The sequence below is a fragment of the Zingiber officinale genome, chromosome 2B, assembly GCF_018446385.1.
Source record: "Zingiber officinale cultivar Zhangliang chromosome 2B, Zo_v1.1, whole genome shotgun sequence".
Classification (NCBI taxonomy): Eukaryota; Viridiplantae; Streptophyta; class Magnoliopsida; order Zingiberales; family Zingiberaceae; genus Zingiber; species Zingiber officinale.
In genome coordinates, this window is record NC_055989.1 from 18,992,282 (window position 1) to 19,013,578 (window position 21,297).

The window sequence follows — 21,297 nt, forward strand, 5'->3', positions numbered from 1 at the left end:
TGTGGCAGTAGATTATGTGTCCAAATGGGTAGAAGTTGTGGCATCTCCTACGTGCGATGCGAGAACAGTTATCAAATTATTTAGGAGTATTATCTTTCCAAGATTTGGGGTGCCAAAGGCAGTCATTAGTGATGGAGGATCACATTTTATAGAGAAACAGTTTGAAAACTTACTTAGAAGATATGGAGTGAAGCATAAAGTGGCAACACCCTATCATCCTCAAACCAATGGGCAAGCTGAGATATCTAACAGGGAAATTAAGTCCATATTGGAAAAGACTGTATCTACTTCGAGGAAGGATTGGGCGTTGAGACTAGATGATGCTTTATGGGCATATCGAACTGCTTATAAAACTCCTATTGGGATGACCCCATTTCGATTAGTTTATGGTAAGCCTTGCCATCTTCCAGTTGAACTAGAACATAAGGCTTATTGGGCAATTGCAAATTTGAATATGGATTTAAAAGAAGCAGGGGAGAAAAGGAAGCTTCAGTTGAACGAACTTGATGAATTAAGGATGGATGCATATGAGCATGCTAAATCTTACAAAGAAAGGACAAAGAAATGGCACGATCAACACATTCTTCGTAAAGACTTTAATGTGGGAGATTTGGTTTTGTTGTTCAATTCAAAATTAAAACTTTTTCCTGGGAAGCTTAAGTCGAGGTGGACGGGTCCATATGAGGTAAAGAAGGTTTACCCTTTTGGAGCTGTAGATATTTGGAACAAAGATTTTGGGATAATTAAGGTAAATGGTCAACGACTAAAAAAATATATTCATAGCACGAAAATAGAAGAGGTACAAAGGTTGTATTTTTCTGAACCTCGCCCTCCAGATTGAATTCTTTTAGCTAGTATAAGTTTATTTTGTTGGTTTTTACTTGTTTTTGATTTTGTTTTCAGGATTAGGTACAAAACAAAGCCCGGCCGTGTTTTATACACGGCCAGGCAAAGGTTGCAGAGAAGGGAAGTGCTTGGGCCGTGCCACCCAAACACGGCCGTGTAAAGAATCCCGAGGAGAAAGATGAAGAGGTCGTGTCCCTGACACGGCCGTGCGAAGAAACCCGTGAAAGAAGAGGTTTAGGCCGTGTCTCAGACACGGCCCGTGTCTGGAATCCAGAGAAGAAAGGGAAGGGGGCCGTGTCACAGACACGGCCGTGCGATGAGAAATGATCATGGTCGTGTGATATCACATGGCCTGATCCACATCTTCTTAAGGAATTAGGGCACGGGGAGGGGGGCGGCACACGGCCGTGTACCGCCGTGTGTTCCTTTTCCCTATCTCCCCATTTCTAAAGGATTGAATTACTTCTTCCAATTTTTCCTTCTCATTCTTCTTTAGGAGATTTGATTTTCTTCCATGGAAAGCGTGATTGAGGAGACTTCGGCCACAAGAAAAGGGAAGGAGAAGGTGGTTGCAAGAAAGGAGAGGAATGTTTGCTTTAAAGGTATTTCTAATGACTTTGGTATTGATTTCTCTAGTGATGAGCAACGGTATAGATATTCGTCTTTATGTAAACGACCTCTTTTAGGCACTAGGTTTCTTGATGTTGAAACTTTAGAAAGTTTGGGGTTTAAGGATGATTTAGTTTGGCTATTTGAAAGGATAGGATGGAGTGGTTTAGTGAACATGAAATATCCTACCTATCCTAGAATTGTTTTTGAATTTTTAAGCTCAATAGAAGTTGATAATGTTCAAGGTGGGGGGAAGTGTAAATTTCGGTTGTTTAATGAAAATTATGAATGGACGTTGGGAGATTTTAATACTTGTTATGAGTTGCCAAAGAATGAAGTGTGTGTGATTTTGCCCCAATTTGAGAATTCACATTTTTGGCAACAAATTTCTGAACAACCGTTATTTGATCCTCATAATTCCAGAGTTTTCCAAATTATCAATCCTATTTTTAAATATGCTTATTTGGTCATGAAAAACACTATATTTGGAAGGGAGGACAAAGAGGGATCGGTAAGACTTGTAGATTTGTATTGTTTGTGGGCAATGGTCGAAAATGTTCCAATTAATTCTGGTTATTTCTTTCTTAGACATTTGGCAAAATTAGGGAAATCAAATTCTACCACACCTATTATTTTGGGGGGATTACTCACTCAATTGGCCTTAGTATTAGGATGTGATTTGAGTGAATTAGAGGTGGTGGAGAGTTCTTGTACGTTGGATTTCAATTCATGTTTAGCAATGAAGATGATTAAGCATGAAGAGCATGGATTTAGTTTAGTCATTAAAAATGGTTTCCTTGAAAATTGCCCAATCATGATTTTACTACAATTCATAATAAAGAGAATTGGTGTTTAAAGTTAGCTAGGCAACAATCTAGAGCTTTGTCAACTTTTACTCCAAAAAATGTTTCTAAGGGTAACCAGGAGATTCATAGTTTTATGTTTCAAGAACTTAATTCTGCTTTAAAGAATATTCATAGTGATTTAGATTCAACTAATGAATTTCTTGAAGATAAGAAGCTTATGGAGGAGGAACTATTTAAAAAGCTGCAAGATTGTTTCAAGAGTGAAAGAGAATTGTGTGATAAGATTTCTAAAATGATGAATGCTTATAGGGCTAAAATGGAATTTCATGAAGATCTTAGAGGTTGTATGAGATTTGTGCAGGATGATATTGATAAATTGTTTGAATATCATAATTTTTTCAGAAACGAAGTTAGATGGTTTGTTGAAGATTTTGCATCTTCCTTCCCTGATTTTCCTGATCTTCCACCTCCTCCACCATACTGATTTCATCGGGACGATGAAAAGTTTAAGTCTGGGGGGGTGTCATGTATTGTTTAGTTTGGTTTCAGTTTTTAGTTTTTGTTAGTTTTTCATGTTGGTTCTTATTTTCATTGCTTGTTGCTTTATTTTGCTTGTTTTTGAAATAATCATGGCAAAAAAAAGAACATCAAATCTTCACTTATATGCTTTCTTGGATTCAAGTGAAATGTTAGCACGATTATTGTCTTGATCCATGATGTTCGAATGATGCTAGTAGTAAACTTTGTGTAGTTCTTTTTTCTATCTTAGGAAGCATTAATAAGCTAAGAATCTTATGGTGATGAGTTTTAGTTTTGGTTCAACCTTAAGGATTCTATCTTCACTACACTTGTGCTTGATGATTGAATAGTTGATGTCATTGAAATAGTCATGATTCATCTTGTTTGCTTAGTACTTGGTTTCCATGGTGATTTCTCAACTTTCATTTTGGTTACTGGATAAGGCTCAAATCATTAAAGCTCATTTGGAAAAATCAAAATATCCCAACATGTGTGCTAAAAGTACATTTGTGAATAAGTTTTGCACAATGCAAACACAAAAAAAAAAAGGGATATAAAAAATAGTTGTCATGAGTGGAATCTAGCAAGTCACCCCTTTGAGACCGAGTTAGGTTACTGGGGAAATGACTGCTTAGCTTCTCTTGAGATTGAGCACACCTTTGAGACCTTGGGTTAGTTGAGAAATATGAACCAAGTGAATGGTGAGTAAGTGCCTATCACTGGTTACTTGTCTTTCACTGGAAACATTAGGAATTCAAATTTGATGACGACTTGACTAGGACATGAATTGAAACTTGAAGGGTGTTGAGTTACTTTTACACTGTGCACAAGATTCTTATGCTTGAACCATAATTTACTTGTTTCCATGATCATGCTTGTTAATGAAACTTTTTGATAGAGTTAGGAAAGTGCACTGGGTTTTATGAATGTGTTGTAGAACATATGAATTTAGGCTATGACATTTTGCTTGAGGACAAGCAAAGGTTTAAGTCAGGGTGTGATGTGCGTAGATTATATACTCTTTTATGCATGTTTTCGCACATTTACATATTTTGAGCATGCTTGATCTATGCATTTTATACTTCACTTTCCTTTTAGCATATTTACTCTTTTGGTTCGGAGATCTGCTTTTTGTGCATTTACTGTACACGAGTCGATTTGGTGAAGAATCTACATCTTTGGGCAAGCCTTGGAGAAGCGAGGGAGAAAGCAAGGGTGTACCTCACGGCCTGCTGTATGGAGCTCGGGCGTGTGGGTTTGGCACCAACGGAAGAGGAAGATGACATGGTCGTGTGAACCTCGCATGACCGTGTCAAGATTTAAACCAACGAGGCGAGAAGACTTACATGGCGTGTGGATCTACGGCCAGTGTGAGGTTCGAGAGACCAAGCGGTGTGCGTGTGCACCACAGTGTGTAGTATTTCCGGTGGCGGAAGGGTTACGGCGTGTGGAGTCTGCAGTAGTGCGGCTGGCGAGAAGGAGCTGGACATGGTCGTGTGAATCTCACACCAGGTGTCCTGATGTGGCCCGATTCCTCCTCTATTTAAACCCTCCTTCATGAATTGAGGGAATCTCCCCTTTGGGAGAAGGCAAGATTTGGTAGTTTCCTCCCAATCTTGGGAGGATTTCAGGCGATTCAAGGGGGCTCTTCGATGTTTCGATTGGATCGAAGACGAAGCTTCTTCGTAGATAAGTTTTCTCTTTCCCCCTTTTCTTGGTTTCTTGGATTGGGGATTTAAGAAATGCTTGTATTCTTTATTTCTTCGGGTTTTCTTCCTCGATTCATGGAGTAGATCTTGTATTCTAGGATGAAGGGAGTATTTGTATGATGGATTGATGTAATCTCTTATGGATTTGTCATTTTCTTGTGTCAATGACATTATCTTGCTTGTATCGATTAGATCTTGAATGATTAATGGTGATTCGTGCTTAATTCTCATTCTTGATTAATTGTTTGGATTTCTTATGGACTTTGTAAAGATAAACTCTCACTCGATCATCCGAGGGATCCACGTGACAGGTGCAAGCCCGTGTAAGGACGTTTGAGAGATAATCTTGAAGAGGAAATAGGAATATTCAAGAGAGTAGGATGGATTTTGTGATTAGTTTCTTGTATCTTGATAGATTAATAAGTCGTGGGCTTCTACGTTGATATCCGAGGAAGGCATAGTAATAGGTGCACTTCTGTGTAAGGACAACATAGGTTCATGTCTAATTAATCCTATTTAGATACATTTCTCAGTCCTTAGCCGGTTGTCTATTGCAAGAGAGAACCGGCAACTTTCTACATGTTTGGCAATTGAGGGATAAGAATTGGTGAACCATTTACATTCGAGAAATCCTACAAAGAAACCGAAACTCCTAGGATCTCCCTTTATCATAACCCAAAACACTAAATTTTTGTTTGTTGATCTTTAAGATTAGATTTGTTTACCTTTACTTTGCTTTTGAAACGATTGGATAGTTGTTTAGCTAATTCGCATTGAGATATTTCTAGTGCTTATTCCAGTCCCTGTGGATACGATAATCTTTTATATTACTTGCGACATTTCCGTACACTTGCGGAGAGCGAACAAGTCTATAGAAGAGGCTCGCAATTTCCTTTGTTTGGCTCGATATTTCCGGAGATACGTTGAGGGTTTCTCACGGATTGCTATGCTACTTACACGCCTGACCAAGAAAGGCGTGAAGTTCACTTGGACTGAGGATGACAAGACCAGCTCTAGGAGCTGAAGCGGAGACTAGTGTCGGCTCCGATTTTGAATTTTTACCTTCTGGAGAGGACGGATATGTCCTCTGCACCGACGCATCTATTCATGGTTTGAGCGTTGTTCTGATGCAGCATGATATGGTAGTCTCCTATGCTTCTCGTCGGTTGAAGGAGCATGAGAAGATCTACCCTGTACATGATCTGGGCAAGTCGCCATTATTTTTGCCATGAAGATTTGGCAGCAGCATCTGTTCGGTATTACATTTGAGATTCTCACTGATCATAAGAGTTTCAAATATATATTTTTACCCAGAAGAAATTTAATCTCCGACAGAGGAGATGGATGGAGTTCCTGAAGGATTGTGACTGTACGATTGACTATCACCGGGGAAAAACTAATATGTTGCTGATACGCTTAGCAGGAAGTCCGGAGGGATTTTAGCTTGCCACCGAGTTGTGGTCACAGACTTGATTTAAGGTTTCTCCGATTTGGGCCTTGAGGGGTAAGGACAGATAGAGCAGGGTACTCTGGTTACCATGGTTGCTCAGTCGTTGATCAGGACAAGGATACGAGAGCCATAGGCTGCTGATCAGTATTTGCAGTTTATTTACAGCCAGATAGCTTCCAGGCAACAGACCGAGTTCACACGAGACGAGGAGGGTGTTATACACTACCGAGGCAGATTTTGCGTGCTTCAGTCTCATCCGGTCTTATAGGAGTTACTTTCGGAGGCTCATCGCTCATGATTTACTGTCCACCCAGGCGGTACCCATATGTACCAAGATTTGAGATGTTTCTATTGGTGGAATGACATGAAGGACGACATGAAAGAAGACATGGCGGATTTTGTAGCTAGATGTCTTGTCTGTCAACAAATGAAGGCCGAGCACCAAAGACCTACCGGCTTACTTTAGTAGATTCCTAATCCTGAGTGGAAATGAGAACACATTACTATGGACTTTGTGGTAGGTTTGCCGAGGACACGATGAGGCCATGACGCGATTTGGGTAATTGTTGATCGATTAACCAAATCCGCGTACTCGTTAGCGATCCGGAAGACTGATTTCCTGGATCGATTGGTAGATCTGTTTTGCTGGGAGATTATCAGATCACGTGGTATTCCGTTGACTATTATTTCGGATAGAGACCCCCGGTTCACGTCTCGTTTTTGACAGAGACTGCAGCAGACCTTGGGCATGCAGCTCTGTTTCAGTACAACCTTCCATCCGCAGACAGATGGACCGTTAGAGCGGACCTTTCAGACTCTAGAGGACTTGCTGAGGTCTTGTGTATTTGATTTTCGGAGGCAGTTGGGAGGACCATTTGCCATTGGTAGAGTTCGCCTACAACAACGGTTTGCATTCAACTATCCAGATGCCACCGTTGAAGTGTTGTATGGTAGACCTTGTTGGACACCCACCCTCTGGATGAGGTTGGGAAGGCCCAGTTGTTGGGACCTCATAGAGCCTAGCATGAGGCAAAGTTGGTCCGTACTATTATACAAAGAATGTTAGAGATATAAGACTGCCAGAAGTGTTATGCTGACCGGAGTCGGAGACTCTTAGAGTTCTTCATTTGTGACCATGTATTTCTACGAGTTTCACCCACGAAAGGGTGAAGAGATTTGGCCTCAGAGGCGGGCACGATGTATTCCACGTATCTATGCTGAGGAGATACGTACCTGACCCGACGCATGTGCTGACAGATGTCTCAATTCCAGTTCAGCCTGACATTTCTTATGAGGAGATTCCGGTACGGATTTTGGACCGAAAGGAGCGTCAGTTATGGAACAAGACTATCCGCCTGGTTAAAGTCGGATGGCAGCATCATTCGGATGAGGAGGCCACTTGGGAGCTCGAGGATACGATCCGAGCTCGATATTCTCATCTTTTCACTTGAGGTATGTGATTTATTTACCGTTCAGCATTTATACTTTATATCTGTTGTTAGTACTTGCCGATGGTAGATAACGAAATTTGGGGACCAAATTTTTATTAGTGGGGGAGAATGTAAAATACCGGAAAATAGGCGAATATTAATAAGGGAATTTTTCGGAATTTTTGAAAACTTTTCGGGAATTTTTCGGAGCTCGTATAGACGAGTTAACGGGGACAAAAAAGGGGTCCGGAAAAGCCTGTTTAGGCTACCCTATTTAAGTGAGGAAATGTTTATATTTCCTTTTTCTTTTTATATTTCTTTTATTTACTTTTCTCTCGCTGTTTCCTCTTCTTTCTCCCGCGCACCGAAGTTTTCTTCCTCTGCCCTAACCGGCGCCGACACCGAGCAGTTCCTCTCCTTTTATTCTTCATCTCCTCTATTTTGTTCTTCTCTCTCGAGCCCTCACAGTACTCGACGATCTCCCTTCCTGCGACGCCGATCGCCGGCAGCGCACGTCACCGCCGCTGTGCCCTAGCTTGAAGCCGATGACCACGATTCGATCTCTCCGGCGGCCCTTTTTCGTTGCTTTCTTTTGCCCTAGCCTCAGCCAACGCCCCACTCCCGACGCCAACAGCCACCGACCCTTTCTCTTTGGGTTGTGGACAGAAGCATAGCATCCAACCTGTTCCCGTAGTTCCATTTTTTTGTTGTACCGTGCCCTAGCAGTGATTGGAGAGGTAAGGGAGACCAAATTTTGTTGCTAGATTGTAGTGGTGATTTGTGATCTCATCTTGTTCCATTCGGTGAAGGATTCCACCAAGAAAAGTTGTTCTGTGGACTTTCTGATACAGCAGCAAAAATTTATCCAACAATAACAGTGCCGGAATCAAGGTAAGGTACTGGGTTTTTGGGTCTTAGTTGTAGATCTTGGTGTAAATTGATTATTTTAGATCGTGAGACATGCTGTAGAGAATTTGGTACCTTACTATAAGAACTTCTGATTTATTTATTTTGGGGATTTGTTTTCTTATGGTTAGCAGTGGACGATCGATCTGAAGGTGTTGGAATTGTGATTTAGGTTTATCGGTTTGGGAGATTGGCAATTTAACCTTGCTCCGACTGTTGATTTACAGTAGCAACGTTTCCAACCAGATTTGGACAAGTTGTAGAGGTAATTTTGTATATGTACTAGATTTCATTCTAGTTGTGGACTTGTTAGGGTGTCCTAATTCTATTTAATCGTGATATGTGGCTTGAGTGGATTTGAGTTTTATCCTAATTTAACCTTAAGGATTTTATTTAGCCATACATTTGAGTTAGCTAAATAAATTATGTTTATATTGGTGACACAGGACCATGACGCGAGACGGGTATCTCGACATCGGAATTGGACCGGATACGATCCTTTCAATTTTATCGGAGGCGGGTACTTTTGACTTATTGTCTTTGATATGCTTAGTAATGAAATTAACATGTTGCGTTAATTGTGTTTCTTATTTGTTTCGGTTAATCACTGCCCAATACATGTTACCTGTTTGATTGGTTGTTTGTTTGCATCTCGTATTGATCTCGTACCTGATTTTTCATGCTCATGGGTAGTGATATAACCATGTTTCACATGTTCAGGACCTAGGGTTGATACCTTATTGATCAGTATATCTTGATATGATTTATTCACTATGGTGCCCATTGTTATATGTCCAGAGGTTGGTTTAGTATATTACCATGCTTAGTGACATGCACCATTTGCATGAATTGCATGCTGTGCGATAAATTGCTCCATTATTGTTGAGCACATTTCCAGTTTCATTACTGTTCGGTGCTCCGTTGTGACGCTCATGGGTAGCGTGACACAGCGTGGTAGCACGTCAGTTTGGCTCTTCCGGTGCTCCGTTGGTCCGCTCATGGGTAGTGTGACGCAGCGTGTAGCATGTTAGAGATCCCTCCCCGTCATAGCGTACCGGGAGATGAGAGCATTTCGCTCCCCCATTTATGATTTGGGGTAGGAGTACGTGTGTACTCCGACAGCATCCCGTCCACTCGGTCACTCATCAGGGGTAGTGATGCAGAGTGCACGGTTGTCATAGCTCTACCCACTCGGTCCCACTTTTGTTATCAGTTGGCTGACTGGAGTCAGGGGTGACCATGATATTGGCATCATATGCATGATGCATTTATTGTTTGTGATTGTGTTTGCTGCATTTATATGCTGCATATTGTTTGGATACCTATGTTTGACATGCATACAGGTTTTCCTTATCACTCGGTCCTTATGGTCCTGGTTAGTACAGATTCTCTCCTGTCTACTTCGGTTTGCATTTATCTTTATTTTTATCAGGAGACTGTACGCATGATTAGTGCTAGGTGTTATTTCTTTACTTTGCATATCAATTGTACCTGCTGAGTGTTGGACTCACCCCGCCTCCATTGTTGTTATATTTCAGGATGATGCTGTCAGGAGAGAGTTCCAGTTGCTAGTCCCCTGCAGACCACCAGCTGTAGTTGTCTTTTGGTTTTGTTTTGATTTGGTATGATTTGGTTTTATTCTACTACATGCCTGCCTGGACGGCAGAAGAGGTGAGTTCGTCGGATTTGAGCATTTCGAGTGTAGTGGAGTAGGGTGGATTTGAGTCAGAGTACTATTGTTTTGTTTACTATTATTAACTGCATGGTTGTGATAGCCAGAGGCTGATTAAATTTTATTAACTGCGTGGTGTTTGCTATTATTTATTGTTATGATGCCAGCCACCTGTGGCTGAGGTATATGTGTTATGTAGAAGTTTCAGATTGTCCGTCGTACAGGGGAGATGCTGCCGAAATTTCTTCGGACAGGGACTCCTCCGGGGCGTGACATTCCGCGACTAGTTTACAGCCGGTCTGTAATTTCCCATTCATCCTTTCATCGTTGAAGTCTGTAATTTTTTCGGCATTCCGCTCGGAAGCCTAGTCCCCAATACTTTCCGCCTTTTATGCGGCGTCGTTGTCCTGTTCAAAATCCACCACATCCCCCTCCGACCGGAGGTTTTCTATTATTTTTATTACCCTAAACAATCCGAGCTAGGTACATATATGTTCCAGGCCCGTCCCAGTTTAGTTTTCTTCAATAAACTTCCTTCTTCCAATAAGCATTGGAAAGAATTCTACTTCTACCTTCGTATGCCCGAGTAGGCCCCCTTCCTAACGAAGTGGCAGATCGGACCACCAACCTCACCAGAGCTCAAAAGGTTCAAAACCCGACCGGACTATCTTCATGCCGCCAACATGCTGGCCGGTCTAAGGTTTGACATCAACAAATTCCTGCCTGAAGGGGTGATGTATATATTCGGTCTGAGTCCGATCAGGACCCCCCTTCCGAGCGGCTTCGGTAAGAATTTTACTTTGTGCATTCGTTTTAATTGCTAACTGATTTTCTCTGTTTTCCTTTGCAGTGAACATTGTCATGGAGTCAGTGATGGCTGTCATTTTGAAGAGGAAGGTGGTGGCGCTCGAAGCTGCAGCGGCCAAAGAAATGGAGACACTCGGCATCCAGCCGGTCGACTCTAATGAGGGGGAGAGTGGGACAAATGCTGGGGAGTCGGCCACCCAGGCTTCTCTCCCGGAGCCAGCGGCTGGCGCAACTGCTAGTCAAGAGCCTTCCGTTCGGGAGGAGGGCTCGGCTCAAGAGGAAGAGCGCCCCCTCCGACAAAAGAGGCGCCGAGCGGAAACGCCACTCCGCTCAGCTACATCTGCGGTCCATCCATCCGAGCGGACCACCTCCGCTTCTCGCGGCAAAGCGCCGGTAGAGGCGATCTCCTCCGATCAGACGCCCTCCCAACTAGACGCGTCTGCAGACCCCCTTGAGGCCGTTCCGATCAGCGCCCTTCCACCTGCTCCCCGCAAAGTCCAACGTTCAGCGATTTTGTCACAGTTTTCGGCGTCGGCCTCTGATCCTTCCCCGGCTTCCGCCCAGACAACGCCCGGTCGGTGTCGCACCATCCGGGTTTCCCTGCATCTCCCCACCGAGGAACTAATGCCCGAAGCCGATCGGCCAACGACGCCCAAGCACCTAATCACAATGAAAGGGCCCTTAGCTGAAATGTGGGTCGACGCTCGGGCACGCGTCGCAATGATTCCCCTCAGTAATCTGGCCAACAGCCACATGCAACAGGCCACTGGGGTAAGTTTGTTTTCTCAAGTCCTTTACGCATTCTTTCCGACCGGCGACTAACAACTTTGCTCGTGCCAGAGATGGGTGGAGGAGATCGCCGTTTGCAGTCGTCTGGCGATGGTGGACGCAGAATTAAAGAGGCTGAAGGCTCCGGGCGCCCCTTTCGGCTCACAAGGTCCATCCTACGTCGAGCTGCAAAAAGAGCTCAAAAAGACTCAAGATTTACTGGAGGCCGAGCGGAAGAAGACGGCCGACCAAGCGCACAATCTGGCTGAACTTGATCGCCTGAACAAATCACTGGATCGCAAGATAAGCCTGGCCACCGAGCGGAAGAAAACGACTATCTCCGATCTGGAGAAGAAGAACGTAGAGGCTCGGGGGCTGGAGCAAAAAGTTAAAGAGTTGATGGACCAACTGGGCAACGAGAAGACTGCCCGCTCGGATGAGGTGACGAAACTCGAGGCTATTTTACAAGAACACCAAGCAGCCGCCGATGCTTCTCGAGCTGCACTTAAAGAATATCAAGAGGCCGAGCCAAGTCGGGTCGCCGCCTTGAGACAGAATTACATCCGCTCGGCTGAATTTTCGGAGAAAGTTTGCGAGCGGATGTACATGGCCTTTGAACTTGCCATGAATGTCACGATAGAATATTTGAAGTCCAAAGGGAAACTTCCCGATTCCGCCGTTATCCCCGCTCAGGACCAGGCAACACTCCTCAACAACATCCCGAAGGATCTCTACGAGTATTTAGAATAGAAGTTTATATGTAATCTAGCCGCTCGGCTAAAAATGATCACTTTTTTGTAGTTCAGGCGCTCGACCTAAATGTCTTAAATGTCATCCTTCCGCTTGCTTTTTCACTTATTAATCAGTATGTATGCTGGCCGCTCGGATTTCCAACTACCGTTGTTTGTATTTCCTTAATTCTCCTCGTTATTCGCCTTTCCTGCCACCTTTCTTGTGTTCGAAAGGGATTTTTACGAAGTATTTCGCGTAGCTAGTCCGCTCGGATGAATATATCTTGTTTCGACAGAAGAGGTTGTTCGCTGGATGTTGACTAAGTACTTTTGGGTACTTGGCCGATCGGCGAGTATAGATGGTCGAAGGGTGTTGACGGCGAGTATTTTTGGGTACTTGCTCACAAGTCCTATCTATATTGCCTTCGTCCGGTCGGAGGGTTTATAGTCGCCGGCTCGACTCTCGATTTTTAACGTCGAAGCTCGACGGTCTTCCGCTCGAAGGGTATATAGTCGCCGGCTCGACTCTCGATTTTTAACGTTGGAGCTCGACGGTCTTCCGCTCGGAGGGTTTATAGTTGCCGGCTCGACTCTCGATATTTAACGTCGGAGCTCGACGGTCTTCCGCTCGGAGGGTTTATAGTCGCCGGCTCGACTCTCGATTTTTAACGTCGGAGCTCGACGGTCTTCCGCTCGGAGGGTTTATAGTCGCCGGCTCGACTCTCGATATTTAACGTCGGAGCTCGACGGTCTTCCGCTCGGAGGGTTTATAGTCGCCGGCTCGACTCTCGATTTTTAACGTCGGAGCTCGACGGTCTTCCGCTCGGAGGGTTTATAGTCGCCGGCTCGACTCTCGATTTTTAACGTCGGAGCTCGACGGTCTTCCGCTCGGATGGTTTATAGTCGCCCGCTCGACTCTCGATATTTAACATCGGAGCTCGACGGTCTTCCGCTCGGAGGGTTTATAGTCGCCGGCTCGACTCTCGATTTTTAACGTCGGAGCTCGACGGCCTTTAAGGCTAATTTTAACACTACCGTTCGGCGGAGATATTTTCCATCTTATATCATTTTGCTTCCTGTATTACAAGGACATAGGCGACCAAAACATATATAAAATTACATCAGCGCACCTCTCATCCAGCTCGGTACGGCTGGAGATGATTCGCGCTCCATGGTCGATCCAGCCGCCGTCCGTCTTCATCCTCCAAATAATAAGCACCCGAGCGGAGCTTTTCGATGACTTTGAAGGGGCCCGCCCAAGGAGCCTCCAGCTTGCCCACGTCCCCGACCGGCTTTACTTTCTTCCACACTAGGTCGCTGACCTGGAATGCTCTGGGGATTACGCGACGGTTGTAATTTTGCTTCATCCGCTGCCGGTACGCCATCAGCCGGACGGCCGCCTGGTCTCGGTCTTCATCGATCAAGTCCAACTCCATGTTCCTCCGCTCGGCATTGTCATCATCATAGTGCTGGATCCGGACGGACTCCACACCGACTTCAATTGGGATAACAGCTTCGCCGCCGTACACTAAATGGAACGGCGTGACGCCCGTTTCTTCCTTTGGGGTCGTGCGGATAGCCCATAAAATGCCTGGCAGCTCGTCCACCCAGCTTCCTCCCATGTGGTCAAGCCGAGCCCGAAGAATTCTAAGGATTTCTCTGTTGGTTACTTCCGCTTAGCCGTTGCTTTGGGGATACGCCACGGAAGTAAAGTGTTGTTCAATGCCATAAATTTTGCACCAGTCTTCGAGCTGCTTCCCGGAGAACTGTCATCCGTTATCAGATACGAGCAGGCGAGGGATGCCGAAACGACAGATTATATGCTGCCAGATAAACTTCTTGACCATCTGCTCGGTGATCTTGGCTAGTGGCTCAGCCTCCACCCATTTGGAAAAGTAGTCGACCGCCACTAGTAGAAACTTCCGCTGACCGGTCGCCATAGGAAATGGACCCACAATATCCATTCCCCACTGATCGAACGGACAGGATACAGTAGCTGCTTTCATTTCCTCCGCCGGTCGGTGGGAGAAGTTGTGATACCTCTGGCAGGAAAGGCATGTCGCGACGGTCCGAGCGGCGTCTGCTTGCAGGGTTGGCCAATAGTATCCGGCCAGCAGGATCTTCCTAGCTAGTGATCGTCCGCCCGGATGCCCTCCGCACGATCCTTGATGCACTTCTTGGAGGATGTACGCCGCGTCTTCCGAGCTCACACATTTCAAAAGCGGGCGGGAGAAAGCCTTCTTGTAGAGTTGGTCTCCAATGAGTGTGAACCGACCGACTTTCCTTCTTAATAGCTGGGCAGCCTCCCGATCGGACGGTGTCGCACCCGAACGCAGGAACTCTATGATGGCTGACCTCCAATCGCTCGGAAACGCGAGGCACTCCATCCAGTCGACGTGTGCCACCAAAGATACTTGTTCAATTGGCTGCTGGATGACGACCGACGTTATCGAACTTGCGAGTTTGGCTAACTCATCTGCCGCCTGGTTTTCCACTCGGGGTATCTTCTGGATAATGACTTCTCTGAAATTGGTCTTGAGCTTTTCGAAGGCTTCAGCGTAGAGTTTGAGCCGAGCGTTGTTAATCTCAAAAGTGCCTGAGAGCTGCTGGGTGGCAAGCTGAGAGTCTGAATGGAGTATTACCCGACCGACCCCTACATGTCGGGCGGCCTGCAATCCGGCTATTAGCGCCTCATACTCCGCTTCATTATTCGTGGCTTTGTAATCCAGCCGGACGGATAAGTGCATCCTTTCTTCTTGGGGAGAGAGTAATAGCACGCCAATCCCGCTCCCGAGCCGAGTGGACGATCCGTCCATAAATATTTTCCACATAGCTTTGGGCTCTGGCCTTTGTACTTCGGTGATAAAATCCGCCAAGGACTGCGCCTTTATCGCCGAGCGGGGTTGATACTAAATGTCAAATTCGCTCAACTCCGTTGTCCATTTGATGAGCCGTCCGGACGCTTCTGGGTTCAACAGCACTCTTCCCAAAGGGCTATTTGTCCGGACGATGATATTGTGTGCCAAGAAATAGGGGCGAAGTCTCCGAGCGGTGAGGACCAAAGCAAAAGCCAGCTTCTCGAGTCCAGTGTAGCGAGATTCAGCATCTTTTAAAATATGGCTTAATAAATACACGGGTTCTTCTCCGCTCGCCCTCACTAATGTCGAGCCTACTGCTTGCTCGGTCGAAGATAAGTAAAAACAGGGCGGCTCACCCACAGCTGGCTTGGCTAGCACAGGCAGAGAGTTCAGATATGCCTTCAGTTCTTCAAACGCCCGATCGCAATCTTCATCCCAATGAAACTTAGTGGCTTTGCGCAAGATTTTGAAAAATGGGAGGCTCCGATCGGCTGTCTTTGAGATGAATATGGACAATGCTGTTATTCGACCGGTCAAGCGCTGTACTTCCCTCAGATTTCTTGGGGGCGGCATATCTTGTAGTGCTTTCACCTTGCTGGGATTTGCCTCGATGCCCCGCTCGGTCACTATGTAGCCCAAGAAACACCCGCCTTTTTCCCCGAACAGACACTTCCCCGGGTTCAGCTTAACTCCATACTTCCTCAGCGTTCGGAAAGTCTCCTCCATGTCTTTAAAGAGATCGGCCGATCAGACGGACTTGATGAGAATATCGTCCACGTACACTTCCAAATTACGTCCGATCTGCTCCTTGAACACTTTGTTCATCAAGCGCTGGTAGGTTGCCCCCGCGTTCTTCAGTCCAAACAGCATCACATTGTAGCAGTAAGTGCCGTCGGCTGTAACGAAGCTGACTTTCTCTTGATCTTCTCGGGCGAGCGACACTTGATGGTAGCCTTGATAGGCGTCGAGCATGCATATCAACTCGCAGCCGGCTGTGGAGTCCACCAGTTGATCGATCCGGGGCAGAGGATAAAAATCCTTTGGGCATGCTTTATTGAGATCACGAAAATCAATGCACACTCTCCACTTGTTGCCCGGCTTAGAGACTAGTACCACGTTCGCCAGCCAGCTCAGGAACAGAACCTCGCGTATGTGGCCAGCTTCCAGGAGCTTCTCGACCTCCGCTCGGATGATAGCATTTTGTTCAGCGTTGAAGTCTCTCTTCCTTTGCTTCACCGGCCGTGCGTCCGGTCGGACGTGGAACGCGTGCTGCGCTATACTTGGTGAAATTCTGGGCAGCTCGTGCGTCGACCAAACGAAGACATCACAGTTTCTCTGGAGGCATTTGATCACTTCCTCTTTCTGGCTCACATCCAGATCGGCCGCAATGAATGTGGTGGCCTCCGATCGGGTCGGGTGAATCTGCACTTCCTCTTTTTCTTCATACACCAAAGAGGGCGATTTCTCGGTTATGGCGTTTACCTCGATCCGTGGCGCCTTCCGAGCGGAATTTAGTTTAGCTCGGACTATCTCGACGTAGCATCGCCGAGCTACCAGCTGGTCTCCTCGCACTTCTCCCACTTTATCTTCCACCGGGAACTTGATTTTCTGGTGGAAGGTGGAGACGGCCGCTCGGAACTCGCTGAGCGCCGGTCGCCCCAAGAAGTTGGCAGTCCTCGTCCTCCTGAGCGGCTCTTCTCCCAGCGAAATAGCCAGTCGGACCTGTCCGACCGGCAGAACTTCATTGCCCGTAAACCCGTAGAGGGGGGGTTGTCATGGGCAGCAGCTCGGCTCGATCAATTTGTAGTTGGTCGAAGGTCTTTTTGAATATAATATTGATCGAGCTTCCTGTATCAATGAAAACGTGGTGAATAGTGTAGTTAGCTATTACCGCTTTGATGAGGAGAGCGTCGTCATGTGGCACTTCAACTCCCTCCAAGTCCCTGGGTCCGAAACTGATTTCGGGCCCGCTCGCCCGTTCTTGGCTGCAGCCGACCGCGTGGATCTGAAGCTGCCTGACGCTTGCTTTCCTTGCTCTGTTGGAGTCACCTCCGGTCGGCCCGCCAGCGATAATGTTGATTTCACCTCTGGAAGTATTACTTCTATTTTCTTCTTCCCGTGCGGGCGTCCTAGGCTGCTCCCTAGGCCTCCGGGGATTGTCCTCACGCCTCGGAGTATGATGCCACTCGGGAGTCTATCTCTGTCGCCAGTCGGATACCATCCGATCGGCTTCATGATGTCGCTATCGCCTGTCGGATGATGGCGATCGACGGCGTCCACTCCAGGGAACGGGGTGAGCGATCAGAGGAAGGCTTCAGCAATCTCTTGTGTTATGCGTGTTGGTCCGATGGAATGAGCAGAACATGGGGGTCCATACCTTTTTCTTTGGTTTGGGACGCTCGGCAGCTACCTCTTGGACATGGGACCTCGCATGGTGAGAGCGGACTGCTTCGGCCCGCGGTCCTCTGGGCGGCTCCTGGCGAGTGACAGCCTTCCGCTCGGCAGGGGCTGGCTGCTCAGTTTGAACCTCTTTTCTTCGGGCCGCCTGGGCTTCCTCCACGTTGATGTATTCATTGGCCCGGTGTAACATATGATCGTAGTCTCGGGGTGGCTTCCGAATGAGCGAATGGAAGAAGTCACCGTCCACGAGGCCTTGCGTAAATGCGTTCATCATTGTCTCTGAGGTGGCCGTTGGAATGTCCATGGCCACCTGGTTGAATCGCTGGATATAAGCTCTGAGTGGCTCTCTGGGCTCTTGCTTGATGGCGAACAGGCTGACACTTGTCTTCCGATAACGCCGACTGCTTGCAAAGTGGTGGAGGAAGGTCGTGAGGAAGTCTTTGAAACTTGTGATGGATCCGTCCGGCAGCCTTCGAAACCACCGTTGAGCTGATCCCGAGAGGGTGGTAAGGAAAAGCCGACACTTCACTCCATCTGTGTATTGATGAAGGGTAGCTGTGTTGTCGAACTTACCCAAATGATCGTCTGGGTCGGTGGTTCCATTGTATTCACCGATCGCCGGGGGCACATAGTGCTTTGGCAAAGGGTCCCGTAGGATGACCTCTGAGAATTGACGGTTGATCCGCTCGGGGGAGACGTCCGCTCGGGGGGCCTTGCCTTTTCTGTTGTCTCGTATTGGTACTTCATCTGATGAAGATCCTCGATCACGATTACCTGTTGCGGCTTCAGGAGGCGTGCGGAATAGGGCCCAATGAAATGGAACCGTGGCATGCGGTGCTTCCGCTTGTCCCCCTGATGCTGATGTCGCTTGTTGCTCAATCTGCTCGGCTTGCGACTTCTGCCTTTGTTGTTCCACAAGCTTAGCTGCTCTTGTCTCGATCAGAGCGTTGAACTCCTCTGTGGAGAGCATCACCGAGTGCGGTCGTCCAGCTTCGTCCATTGCGTCTGCTCGGATGCAGGTGCGTTCCCACAGACGGCGCCAAATTGATCCTGTCCGAATGCTGACTCAACGGACGCTGGGCACGTGGCGCTCTCCGAACTGCTGACGTGGATCTCAGACTGGTCGCACGAGTTTTCGGCGAACCTGCAAAGAAGTGGGGCCAGGAAGGGGTTCCCGGCGATGACCTTCCGACGCTCAAGTCAGGCAAGAGGAAATGCAAGTGGCTTCGAATAAGGGAGAATGCGTACCTCCGACGAAGTGTGAGGCCCCTTATATAGACCTGTGAAGAGACTCACGCACACATACCAAGGCGAATACGTGTCCTCTAACCATACCTCAGTATGGGTATGTCAGAAGAGCTTACCTGACACCATACTGCTACAGTCCGAGCACATCTCTGATGGGACAGCAGAATCCTCTGTCGTAAGATCCTGTGTATGGCCTGGTCGTTGAGCATACCCGCTGTCAGAAGATGTTCCCTTGTCCTTTTGTCTCTTCTTACCCCATGCCGAGCGTCCGGCCGGTCGGCAGTCTCCTCACGTCCGGCCGGTCGTATGTGATGGTCCGCTCGGGAGATTCCCGGTCGTGTACTCTGCTGACTGTTCACAGTAATGCTACTTTATGCCTTCGGCCGAGTGGGCTCCCCGATCGGCCCGGCGACCTTGTTCCCCATGAGCGTCGGAGACCCGACTCCCCGTCGGGTTTGATTCCGCTGAGACTCCGTTCGGCCGACCGGTCTCCCTTTTTCCGGTCGACCGTTTGACCCTTTAACTTCACGTGGCGTTGACTTCCCTCAGAGGGGGGTCCCTGTTCTTACCGCCGGATCAGTAGCAAAACAGAGCTGTGATTGGTTCGATCCTTGCACTCCATAAACCTGGATGTTCATCATGGTCAAGACTAGAGCTTGAAGATTCAAAGATCACCTTGCAAAGTATCGGACCATTTAACCATGGCGACATCTTGGGAAATAAAGAAAATTTCATGTGCGGATTACTTACCATGCAAGAGGACTCGCAGTGCGGTTAATTAGTAGCACATTGGAGTAGTGATTATTTTCGTTGAGATCACTTCTGCTAACTCCATTCACGTGAATCACTCCTTTTCTTCTTAATTTCGAATTTGTTGACAATATGTGTGACCATGCCTTTGAGTTGTCCGAAATCACTGGTATTTTACTTGAAATGAGATCCAAATCCTATAAAGAATCAAGAGAAGAAGAACTTGTAGCCCAACTAAAAAAATCAAGTTACCATAACCAATTGCATTGATTGAACCGATATCAGTGCAAAAATGTAAAGACAAGCACATAAAGCATAGTCGGGATAAGAATTCCTAAAAGAAAATTGGCCCAGGACACTAATTGAAAGATAAAGAGAAAAGGATAATGAATCTAGAAAGTGCATTTGATGAAGAAGATATTCAAAGGGAGCTTGATAAATGAAAGCATTTCAAACAAAAAGCCATACAAGGTTTCATACGAGTCATTGAAATGACATCTCTAATATTCTTAAATTCATTATACACTAAAAAATTAAGGTATCTTGCACAAAAAGACTGGCTCAGATTCCAGTCTCTTAGTCTAACTAAAACACGAAAACAGCTGCACAATTTTCATTCGATTTTAAATATAGAGAGGAATGTGCATATCTTTCAAGTTACAAGTAGATTTGATATCAAAGTGACAATCTAGCTATGTCAAATTGCTAAAGAAATTAAATATTAACAAAACATACATTAGACAAAGTGGAATGGAACCCACTGCACAACCTATCAGAAAGAGTATATGATCCACGGGAAAGATGCAGAAAGCTACATGAAAGAGTATATGAGCATAAGTTTACCCGCTATTGATTTTGTGTTTAGTGCAGCTTCCTTATATTCAAGAGGTTGAATGTCTTGATTTGTTTCAATGAATTTGATTGAGATGATAATCACAAAAAAGAATGCCGTTGGAACCGAAGAATCGCCATAACGGTGAGAGTTCGAGGTGTCGTTCACTAGATTCTTCATTCTACCAGACGGACTAATTTAATAATGATATTTTAGAAAATACATTAAAATTTAATAATGGGGATGTAGCTCAGATGGTAGAGCGCTCGCTTAGCATGTGAGAGGTACGGGGATCGATACCCCGCATCTCCATAAAATATTTTATTAGTTTATGTTTTTTATTTTGTATGTGAAAGTAATAAAACTCTTTATATATAATTTTATTATTCTAGGTACTCATTTATGAGAAATTCATGAACATACAATAGTGTTAATTTTTTTTTTAGAGTTTAGGTTAAAAAAGTGAACATTTTTTTTAACAGGTTTTCGTTGATGATCTTGGATCGATAACCAAGATTATCAAGAATACCTCTAACAAAGCACACCCTAAATGATCATGATTTGCGTATACATGGGTGTGCATGATAACAAAACACTATATGTAAAATACCGAAAATAGGTGAATATTAATAAGGAAATTTTCCAAAATTTTTTGGAATTTTTTGGGAATTTTTCGGAGCTCGTACGGACGAGTTGACGGGGATAAAAACGGGGTCCGGAAAAGCCTGTTTAGACTACCCCATTTAAGTGAGGAAAAGTTGAATTTCTTAATTCCTTTTCTTTATTTATTTTTCCTTTTCTTTATTTTCTTTTCGCCGTTTCCTCTATTTCTTCTTCCCGAATCTGTTTCTTCTCCCCGAAACCGTTCGCGCACCCCTTCTTCCCTGTCGCCGACTCCTTGCCCTAATCGCCGACGCCCCTCCTGACTGCCGCCGTGACGCCAAGCGCTACTGCAC

General features: G+C 46.0%; 1 non-coding gene across 1 annotated transcript; it reads left to right on the plus strand.

Annotated features, from left to right (window-relative positions):
- Positions 1 to 20,580: 20,580 nt before the first annotated feature.
- On the plus strand, positions 20,581 to 20,653 carry TRNAA-AGC. The gene has a single exon. It is a non-coding gene; the product is annotated as a tRNA-Ala (tRNA).
- The last annotated feature ends 644 nt before the right edge of the window (positions 20,654 to 21,297 follow it).